This window comes from Colias eurytheme, chromosome 3 (genome assembly GCF_061535395.1).
Source record: "Colias eurytheme isolate Ceu_HAF_F1 chromosome 3, ilColEury1 Martin Lab GWU primary, whole genome shotgun sequence".
NCBI classification, from domain to species: domain Eukaryota; kingdom Metazoa; phylum Arthropoda; class Insecta; order Lepidoptera; family Pieridae; genus Colias; species Colias eurytheme.
The window spans coordinates 12,731,456-12,743,119 of NC_142982.1; the positions used below are offsets into that span (position 1 = coordinate 12,731,456).

The window sequence follows — 11,664 nt, forward strand, 5'->3', positions numbered from 1 at the left end:
CCTATAAAGTACTAAACGAAGCATGCAAAGCATAACATAGTAAAGCGCCCACGCCCCCCTCCTCCCGCCCTCGTGGAGTGGAGAAATGGCGACCTTGTTTCATGACCCACTGCCGACGTCGCCGGCGATCACCGAGCCTTTGCGCTTGCGCATCTATACTAGACTATTTTCATACTAAGGCTGGTTGAATGGATGGATATATTTGCTAGTAATCTACACTTATATTTATTATAAACAGGAAAGATTTGATTGTTTGTTTGTTTGAATAGAATAGGCTCTGAAACTATTGGATGTTAAAAAAAAATATATCTAAGGTATTTCGCTTTATTTTTAATGAAATTATGTGGTTGGGTGTTGATAAATAGTACTTTGTAGCACAAATAAATAATATCTACATAGGTACTTAGGTATTTAGGATGGGACAAAAAAGTTTAAAATATCTAAGTTTAAAAAATAGTGTGGTTTTTATACTTTTAATTCGGTCTACATCGATAATGTGACTTCCTTGAAATTAACTGAACGTTTATGTTCCTGGATATACTCTATACTTTTTTAATAAATTCACTAGCTTAGGATTTGTAGGACAAGTAGGATATCACAAGCCAAAATACTTTTTTAAAATCTACCTAGTTACCTATATTATTGCACAACAAATTGACAAACATTTGAATGGCAAAACGCAGTCTAACCGATCTATTTAGAAGTTAAATACTCGAAGTCTTCATTATCCTTATTTTAAACACAAGAAATCAAAACAATAATTACTATCGTATAATTTCACTACTTCGTCATTTATATGCCGCAGACGGTCTAGGATAGACTAGCACGTGGTGTGTGTATGTGTGCTCGTTAGATAGTGCATGTGTGGGTGAAAGTTTGACGACACCACCTTGATAAAGCGTGATCTTTGGATTGAAGAAACTGTCTAGACTATTGATTCCAGCAAGTCTAGGCGTTTTGGCTATTAGCATTGTATTGTGTTATTGACGATATTAATGGAATTGTGTGTTTCCATAATACAAGCGAAAGCTTAGTATGGGATCAGATTGTGCCGTGTGTGAAAATTGTCCTGAAATATTTATTTATTTTATTTAGGATATAAAAAAAGACGTGTGGCACTCGGGGACTGCCGCGGTAAAGCTATTGCATGGTATGCCTTCAAGCCACACCTCCCTGCTCGTCAGAGTGGGGAGCGTAAGGTTTTTTCGTTACGGAATTATTGGATTCGGTCCCCGCGCTCAAGGCCCGCGATAGAAGCTATGCAATAGCTTAATAATTACAGTGCGACACAAAAGAGATGAAAATAAATGAGGGCGCCACCGTCGCTCATATAGCAACACTGATACTGCGACGCAAGCGATCTTGATACTATAGAATAAAAATCCAAAAATCTATATAATATAATCTAAAATAAATACCGCGATTTAAACCGTTATAATTGTTTCATTGTAGCAATAGTGTAAATTTAAGACAAAAATACATTAGTATTTTAATTGACCTACCTAGGTCAAATTTTACTTAAATGTATTTGGAATTAGTTATTTTATAAAAATCGGTCAAGTGTTTAGACTGCAGAGGCGCACATAGAATCAAACATACAAACAAACAAGCATACATGCAGCTCAAACACATTACCCTCTTTCTGGGTCCGTCGGGTAGAAAAAAACAAGGCGATTTGAAAACCACATATTTTTATTTTTTTTTGTAGATAAATTTTGTACATTAATATAATCCATCAAAATCTAAATATTCTACTCCTTCAAAGGACTGATCATCACTCTGTTTCGAAGTACTGGCAAGAGGGTACGGGGCATCTTCAGTATCTGTAAATATGATACAGTAAATATGATTTTTTTTCTTATGGTTTGATTGATTAATAGATAGATAGCTGTATGAAAACAGTTATCACTATACTATGTAGTAAAATCTAAACTAGGTACTTTATTTGAGGCTGGTTGGATTGGATATAACTTCTTGACTCAAATTGTGCTGGTCGCACTATAAAAACTAGTTTTTGTTTACATACAAATAACCTCAAATTAAATTGCGAAAACGTAATAATCGCCATACATACATACATTAAACACTCGTCACTAATGGAATATTCTATTTTACGTAGTACTGAGCAAAAATAAATGGAATCTCACCGGTATATTCTGCTGTACGTTTGTAAACGTTTTCCAAATCAGTCAATAAATTTCCAGCTTGAAATTCGGACAAACACCGAATAAAAACTTTATACACCACATCACGGACACCGCTACGTTTAACCTTTTTCATGATGTCTCCTTTTTTATTTAAATTTCTTGTTCTAAATAACAATTTTATCTCAATAATTCTCCACTTCACGAAAAAAACAACAAATTTTTATTCAACTTGACAGCTACATTGCCAATTCAGGGTTGCCAGGTAATGAAAAACGAATTAGTTCCAAAATAATTAATTTCATCTCTTTTATGTCGTACTATAGATAAGCGTTCTTTGATCGGAAACGTTAAGTATGCTTTGCTTTAAAAATGTTATGATTAAAAAAAAATTATACTCTTTCTTTACTGTTCACTAGCAACATACAGAGAGTAAGTATCAGTCCACCTTCGATAAGCCTTAACTCAATCAGGACTTCTAAATTCTAATGGTCATTGGTCATTTGCTCGAGGCAACGGCATTTAAAACGCGCTATTAGATCAAAGATCAAAAGCCTCATCGCTATAAATAATAAATCTGATTCATCATAAATATATTGCAATAATAACTGTAAAGATTCCAAATATTTCAGCAAATTGCGCCATAACCCTCCCACCATGCCCTACTTGATGTCACTCCACCTTTAAGGCAATGAATTTATTCAGATCTTCAATAATACAGTTACAATACCGTTCATTACACTTTTTTAGTTTGGATGACGCTATAGGTCTGGATGATTGACTATTCTCTTAATCATATTACAAGTTCCGGTCAGTCTGTCATAATTATCTTTGTAACAAATGCGATAGTAACACTTTTTGTCTGTTCTTTCATGTCTCACTCTAATGGAATTGTTTGATTTTTTGTTGTGAAAATAAACTTGAGGAGGAGAAATTCAATTTTTCATGAATAGCTCCTCCAAGTTAGGGAACTTCAGGTTGGAAAATATATCAAGTTTAGAACAATGTCCTGAAAGGGAGGCAAGAATATGGGCCGTTAAAATTTCATGATTCCAGTATTCTGTTGATCAGGTTTGACTTAAACCAACGCCACTGACATTTTTTATATGTATGAACATTTTTGAATAGTTCCTCCAAATTAAACTAATCAAGGAAAACAAATGTCATGAAACATGATTCAGAATCAGTAAACATCCTGAACTCGCTGGCAAAGACGGATATATTCTGGGCTAAAGCTCGCACAAAAGTATAATTCAAAATACTACCTACCTATGTGTTATCAGTTTGTTAACAAGTTGTGACGCAACTCACACTAACAGTGGCTCAGTCTAAAACCGTACCATGTATCCCGCATGGTGCATCGGCAATCAGTAAAAACTAAAAAGTAAAAGTAGCGAGTTAACTGTACCCACTTCGCTCTCAAATGCCGACACACTAAAGCCTTGTGTATGGTAGCTGACACCGCGGTAGCGATTTCGCTCGTGAAGTCAGCTACGTAAAATTCTTGTCATGGTAAAGGAAAAGGAATTAATACAGATCTATTTCATTTCTTTTGTATAGTTAAAATTATAATTTCATCCAGCTGATATTTATGATTGATTGTTTTATAAAAGTAGGTAAATTTTCACATCATTTTTTTGTTTAAACTGACATTTTTGTAACAAAATATAAAGCTTCAATACAAAATCACTTTTTATATACATACCAAAGTTTAACTAAACACCCATCAAGCTTGCAAATAAAACGGTAAATTTTTCATATAATTAACCTTTATTTTCATTAATGCATTATAATTACGTCGTTCTCTCAAGCTGTGTGGTATAATATTAACTCTTTCTTCGCTCCCGCTACGCTTTCCGCCACCGCTCCCGCTCCGCTCGTCGCTACACCACCGCTGGCACACTAAGAAATAGCACGCGTAACCGTTGATGTTTTAACGGATTTTAATGAAATGCCTAACTTTTGACGACCTGTAGCGGTTATTTAAATTTTTAAGTCATTGCAGATTAGCACAAATTGTAGTTGAAACGAATCTAACGTAGTATTTAACGAATATTCATTTATGTTTTTAGTTCGCGATAACGGCTAGTGGATTTTGTTAAAATTTTATTAATTTGACGACTTGTTAATTTGGTAGGTTAATTAAAACGATACATATGTTTATAATATGCAAATGAAGGCTTTAAGTGGTTTAATATAGAGTAGTGACAAAGCTAAGTTAATAAACTTATTTTAGTAACTAGGTGTTTCAGCAAAGCCTATATTTTTATTAGACACATATTTCTTTACATTTTCCTTTTTTACTCTCGTGTTATGTTAACAGTTAATAATAATGTCAAATATGTTTAAGCAATTTCATAACACAATACTTTTTTAAGACTTTATCCTGGATGCAGGAATACACCAATCTTGCTGTTGTTTAACCCATTCATATAGTCTTAAATCTGTTAGGCTATTATTGTTAGTTTGAAACTAAAATAACATTTATACATACTAAAGTGTAGCCTGTAGGTCTGTCACCGTTAAATGTATTTGCAGCAATTCTACGGCCCTTCGACATGTCTTACCGACGCAGTGTAATGTATATTTCTCATATCTATCCCAGCGAAGCTAGGTAACGTTCAATTATGATAATCTCCAAAGAATACATAATATATTAGCAATATGGTAATCTGTACTTACCGTTACAGACGTACTACTAACTTGGGATTATGCAAAGTGTGCATTTATTTGATCGTTCAGATAAATAATGCGGACACGTGCGAATAGGTCATTAGTGAATTTATAAGCTAGTTGAGTTTTTCACTAGCTGATACGCGCGTTTTTGCTTGTGTTAAAATATGATTTGCTACACGAAACGCTATAATACTTATTACAACTAATAGATACCTGACAAAGTCTTCATGCTTATAGGTTCTTAAAAAATATGTTATTTGCCATTACTTTTCTATATTATATCTAGGGCTTTAGGACTCGTATCAGCCATCAGGCCTTTATATTTTATTAAAAAACAGATGAACACGATGAAGGTAACTAAAAAAGCTTTGAAAGCTCTTCTATTTAAATAATTTTCACAATTGTATTTAATATGCTTACCTACTTATAATATTTTTCAACTGAAAGTGTTTTCAAATCCTTCCTCTTTCTTGTATTCTGATTTAAATTCTTTGTGTTAAAGGAAGTCAAGCGAGTATATTATGTTTATGTATTTAGGTTTGTTGTTATCATTATTCTGTGTTATAGCTGCAAGCCTTGTGTACCATTTATCTTTTTCTATGGTCTTGTGCCATTTATTACTTGGTTTAGTTTTGACGGCGTATCAACAATTACTGTTAATGATTTTAACATTAACATTTTTTCATGTTTCTATAAGAACAATTATTAATAAAGTGTTTTTCATTTGATAAAGTATTTTCCCTAATTACCCATTTTTCCTCATATTTTTACCACTTCAAATCACTATCATTTTTTGTCTATACTATCTCCATAAACAAAACCCTACATTCCTTGATACAATTTATTTATGTATATTCCTCAGAACTCAACAGGTGTTATGATACAAGTTTATTATTTATTAAAAGCAAGCCCATCTCTATAAAATAACAAACACGATAGTTTTGAAGTATTCCCATGTCGTCGCACGGATGTGGCACACCGACATACTGACATACTTTCTTGGCTTGCTACTCGCGCGGCGGAAGCACGGTCAAGGTTGAGCTTGTCACCTGCGATTATAAGGAAAAATGCTTTTCTTTTGGTGTAGTTTGAATAATATCATTTCAGTCATCTGATTGAGAGGCATTAACAAATCTTAAAGTTATTAGTTTGTAAAATTAAACAGACAAGCGAAATAATTAAGAATTGAACAAGATGTGAGACAGATTTTTATCTGTTGTTAGCTTATATTTTTATAAGCTATTAATAAGTAATATAAACAATTGTAATAATAAATTTATTTAGATTTAATAAGCCTATATAGGCTCCGATGATATTTTTTACATTCAAGAATACATGTACAGTCACATACTTAGATATTATATTAATACGTAATTATCCTGAAAATCAATCATTGCTTGAAAAAACAATCTTTGTTTCTCGTAAAGTTTTTTTAACAAATTATACTTATGATAATTATATATAAAACATATTTCCAAACTGAGTACATAAGTAGTCTGTAGCACAGTATTACCATATAGGAAATAATATTGTAATACTGTGTCCGTAGTATCTACTTGTAATTTAACATGTTTTGTATACTCGTAGGTGCCTACTACGCGTGTGCTACATTTTGCGTAGTACGTACTTGTTTTCGTTGAATCCTGGGTCAAACAAAACAAATTCAATATAACTATATTTTTATAACAATGTAAATAAATTATGTAATAAAATCAACACCTACAAGTACTGATTATCTTTGCTGACTTAAAATCGAAAAAATTCTATCTATCGGAGGCATTTGTTTGAGTTAAATCTTAATGTTTTAATTTACAGTTAGTAATGTTAATAATTAATAATTATTGACGAATATGTTAACCCATTTGCAGTTTAACCTATTTGGTGACCCATCACAAATCCAACCGCTCGTAACTGTGCTTTCCCCGAGTCATTACCGAGTATTGGTTATTAGTTCTAGTGTCTATAGTAAAGCACTAGGTCGTAGAGTGGTAATTTAGCGGCTCATTACTGACTGTCTTCAGTATAACGATTAATCATTGCCGCTTGAATGTGTGGTGTAAGGTTGCTTCAATAGGAATATAAAGATATGCCTTTTATAGATCTAGTGGTTTGTAGGTTTCCCCATTGAGAATCGGTTGTCGCCTTATAAATTTTTACTATTATATTATATTTGGATTTATGAGTTTATTTTCTGTACATTCACACCAAGTTTAAAAGAAACCTATAATAATTAATAACCTATACTAAAGTGTAATCTATTTCTATAGTTTAGAAGAAAAAAAAATCTGACGCTATTAGCAGTAGATAACTAAATCATTTATATAGCTTAGCTTTCATTCGCATATTACCTTTTTTTTTTTTTTTTTTTTTATAGTGGGGAAATCTTCTTAGATACCCCCGGCTCCCGGGGATGGAGCCGTGGTTATGTCGGATTTCTACCGACTAAAACCCCACTCTGTTCCATCGCGCTGCTTTGGACGGAACTGCGGGAACGGTTACGACTCTACCGCGTGTCCCGCCCAGCAGATGCCCGTTTCCAGGCCCACCACTAGAACCCCCCTCGCTGGTGGCTGCTGGAACGAAGGCTTACGCCACCAACGCGCAGACAATGGATCTTTCCCCGCTCCATCATCCGCGTTCCCCCGAACCCCCGACCCCATCACCGTCCGGCCGGAGGGTGCACGCCGGAAGGTCCTCCGATGTGTGAAATACACGTCAGGGGACCCTCCGGCGCAATTTTATAGAGATTACCTCGCAGCCCCCGCCTCACCAGAGGTGGCGGCCCTCGGTCCGGCCCCACGGACCGGATTACGAGTTGGCAGACGGCCGTTTTACAGCGGCCGCCGCCCCACACCTCTCTGCAGGAGTCTCCGCGCGTCATCACAATGACGCGTCGGGATCCCGCCCTCCGCTGCACGACGTTGCTTGCTAAACCAGCGAGCCCGCCGCGCCGCGACCTCTGGCCGCCATCCACCGCCGCATAAAAGCCGGCTCCTCTCTGGCCCACAAACAGGACCTCTGCCGTCGGGTCAGTCGAGGCTTTCCAACCCCAACTGCCGTTCAGCGCCACCTTTGCCTAGTGGACACGGGGTCCGCCAAGCCACGACCTCTGGCCGCCATCCCACGCCGCACACAGCGGCCGCTGGGCCACACCTAGCCCTGGCCGTCGGGCCGGTCGAATCTCCCCGACTCTAAACCAGCCGTTCAGCCCCTCGCTGGTCCAATTTCGCTTCACTCAGAGGGCCATAACTCTGAGCTACTGAGCCCCTCCGCCGCGACAAGGCCTGGACCGTTGGGGGGATTCGCATATTACCTACTAAAATGCTATTTTAATTAATTATATGATATATCTACCAACAAACCCTAGTCCGATCATTTCTTTTGCGAGATAGAAAGGAAGGAAAAACTTATATTCGACGAGTATAAATTTAGTTTATTAAGGACCTGAATCCAATCAAAAAGGAACAACAAGCGACAGTAAACAATATCCATCCATGCTCACAAACTTTCGCCTTTTCGCATTTAGGTACTCAATTCGCTTCATCTCCTCCCTCGCGGGCAGGTCACACGGGTTCAAGAATGAAGGGCGTCTGTTATCGGTTTCCTCTTGAACTCGAACCTTCAAAGGTTGCGCTGGCCTTTGGTTTAAGGGATCTGGGCTGATGACACCCTTTCGCACAGCTCACAGGTGTGGCTTACAGTTAGGATGCTCAAAATATTTAGATGTGAACTTTGCAAGGAACTGTTTTTGGTATGGTATTTCTGCAGTTGGACACAGCAACATAGGTCTGTTTGGTCAAGCATGTTTAAAGTTCAAACTGCGACTTCAAGCTCAAACTCAAATCAATTTATTAAAGTTTTATGTTCATACTATTCTAACTTTGCTCATATCAACCATAAATACAGATTTAGGCAATTTTTCTTTTAATCCTAGTTATTGAAAAGTTCCAGGATTCGATCAACAGTTCTTGAAATTACGATTAATTTTGCAATATTTGTTGTTGTTGTTTAAATTAATAATCTAGTATGTAGTTAATCTTAAGTATAGTTACATCTAGAAGTAATAATACGATTTTCTTTCGGGGATTTATATATCCTTTATATTCAATAATTATATTCAATATTACGAGGTGATAACAAAATTTATAAAAGAGCTTGTTAGCTACTGTGCATGTAAATACAAAATTCTAACGAATCTTATTTACGACTATTGTATGAGTAAGTCGTACATATTTAAGGTCAACAATAAATATTATATGTCGTAATAAACGAAATGTACATAATGTATTAAGTGTGAAAACGGTATATAAGCTTGTTTAAATTATTTATTGTACTATTTATCTGTTAGTTTGTGTTAAATTATCAGGTATCTTTATATTCCTTTGACACAAGTATTCAATTTCTTAATTTATACTAAATATTCAACCATTTAACTGTAGGCACAATAAAACTTATGAAATTATGCTGAAATGTATTCAGCAAATCAGTAACTTACAAGCAGAAAAATAAAGTACTTACTTACACATATTAATAAGTAGTGACCAAGTATCATGGTTGAAATTTTTGAAAAATTTCTGACAGACCGATTTTAATGAGACTTTTACATGGACTCGTGTTATAAAAAATAAACTTGCATATAAGAGGATGTTCAAGCATAGAATGAGACTTCATTGAATAGATAAATAAAATTAAAACTAACTCTTAATAAATATTCTTCGTATTTCTTCAGTTTGCAGAAGAAACGTAAACTTTTTATGCTTTCCATCAGCCACTATAAATAGAAAGATCCGAGTTTCTTGGAAGCGATGCTATAATGCATGTGAACTGGGTTTCTATTGAGGTGTCATTGTTACACACTAGATAAACATACACTTTACTGTGCGAAAGAGATTTTGAGCGAAATGTAGCGGAGTCTTAAGTTATAAAGTGGATTAATTATTATTAGCCAAATTAAAAAAATATAATTTTTGAAGTTAAAATTCTTCAGGCGCGTTGAGAGTAAAATTGAATGTCGTCATGGGAATACCGTCACGTCATGGAGTAAGGCGACGATTTTGGTAACTTTGAATCTTGCCAAAGACGTTTCACTTCTGACATGTATACTCGGTACACACGCTCTTTTTTATTAAATATAATAATTTTTACGACTAAAGTGAGAACATAACCTCCAGAGGTCAAAGCTCCTAACCAGCAGTATTTCTGATGAAATATTTGCTATTCAAAGCCCTTGCTCGATAAATTAGGAAAAAATTACACAATCGTACTTTAGTTATTCTATTGTGCACCAATTTTACGCACAGTATTTTATTTCACAAAATTGGCAATAACTTCAATCTACCAATGAATGAAAAATGAAAAAGTTAAACTTAAAGTGTACCTACTCCAATATTTAATATTTGCCAATCCAAACCAAAAATTTTACACTCCCTAATGGTTGAGATTGTCCCCTAAAATTGCTTTCAGATAGACCATCAAGCTTATACTTATTAATTGTTTAGTAAAATATTATAATTGATATGGCATGTTTACTCAGATCATTCCCGTTGTTCTGTCATATCGCATGCTGATACACGTGTGTATATAATATACTAGCTGCTCCCCGCGGTTTCACCCCCGTGGCTCCGCTCCTGTTGGTCGTAGCGTGATGATATATAGTCTATAACCTTCCTCGATAAATGAGCTTTCTAACACCACAAACAAACAAACAATCAAACAAACTCTTCAGCTTTTTAATATTAGTATAGACTTATTATGTAGAATATTGAACTTGTATGTTGATGTGTAAATAAACATTCAGGTTGAGGTTCCATCGAATTTTAATGAACATAGTGTTTTGTATGGTAATTGGCACTTGCTCTTGGTTTAGTTCTTATTCAATGTGGTTTAAGGGATTTTATTGTTCCTTTTATAAGAACATGGCTTGATAAGAGGCTTTATTAGCTTGAATATACTTATATTTTCAATACCTACTTGAAATTACGTGCAATTATCTAAATACATAGGTACTTGTTTCAATTACTCTAAAAAAATTTTCGTTGTTTCAAAATAGAGAAATAGAGTGTTTCTTTTTTATGTAATGTTTCATTTTATCACAACCTATATTTCTTTTAGCATTTCTTATTTCCAAAGAAAGTTCATATAATTTGTTGGCTTATTATTAATTATGTCCATTTCCTTCTCCTCAATGTCGTTAAATGATATTAAACATGTCTAAGTACGATGCGCAAATATCATAAACTCGTCGTGTGATGGCTGCGCGGAGAAATCACGTTGCGCCGTAAGTAGGTTGAAGAAAGAATCTGCGCCTGCGATGTACGGACGGCAAAACAACTAAATAAAAAAGTGTAAGAAATTGCGTGTACTGTTTTATGGTTTTGTAAAATAATTGGTAGATTTTAGTTTGTAAACAATAATTGCAATACGGGTAAATAAACATATATATAATCTAAAATTTAAGAAATAGGTAGTTGTTCTTTTAATCAAGTTCTAACAGTACATATTCCAAATTGCAATGTGGAATGACGGAGGATAGAAAATAAGTCTTTAATTTTTATCCTATTTTATTATCATTGATCAATGATCTTTTCAAAGGCAAATAATTTCAATGAAATTTCGCAATAGATTCAAAGTATTGTTAATTCCCCAATTTGACGCCGAAATTGAAATGTCTCAATCCTAGAATTACATAAATCAGTTAGTGATTAAAGGCGTGACGAATGATGCCATTTAGGAGTTAATTAAATTTGATTGTGCAAACATTTTGACAATAAGTTTGGATGCAGTTATTATTAGATTGAGCAAAAAAGTTATCACAAAGTTTACGTGGCCCTTTGTCATATACAAA

The 11,664-nt window shown here is 34.8% G+C and overlaps 1 long non-coding RNA gene across 1 annotated transcript; it reads right to left on the reverse strand.

The window, feature by feature from the left end:
- Positions 1 to 1,280: 1,280 nt before the first annotated feature.
- On the reverse strand, positions 1,281 to 2,467 carry LOC149910011 (uncharacterized). Its single transcript, XR_016458422.1, has 2 exons — positions 2,148 to 2,467; positions 1,281 to 1,823 (listed from the first exon to the last, which is right to left on the reverse strand). It is a non-coding gene; the product is annotated as an uncharacterized LOC149910011 (long non-coding RNA).
- Between the last annotated feature and the right edge of the window lie 9,197 nt (positions 2,468 to 11,664).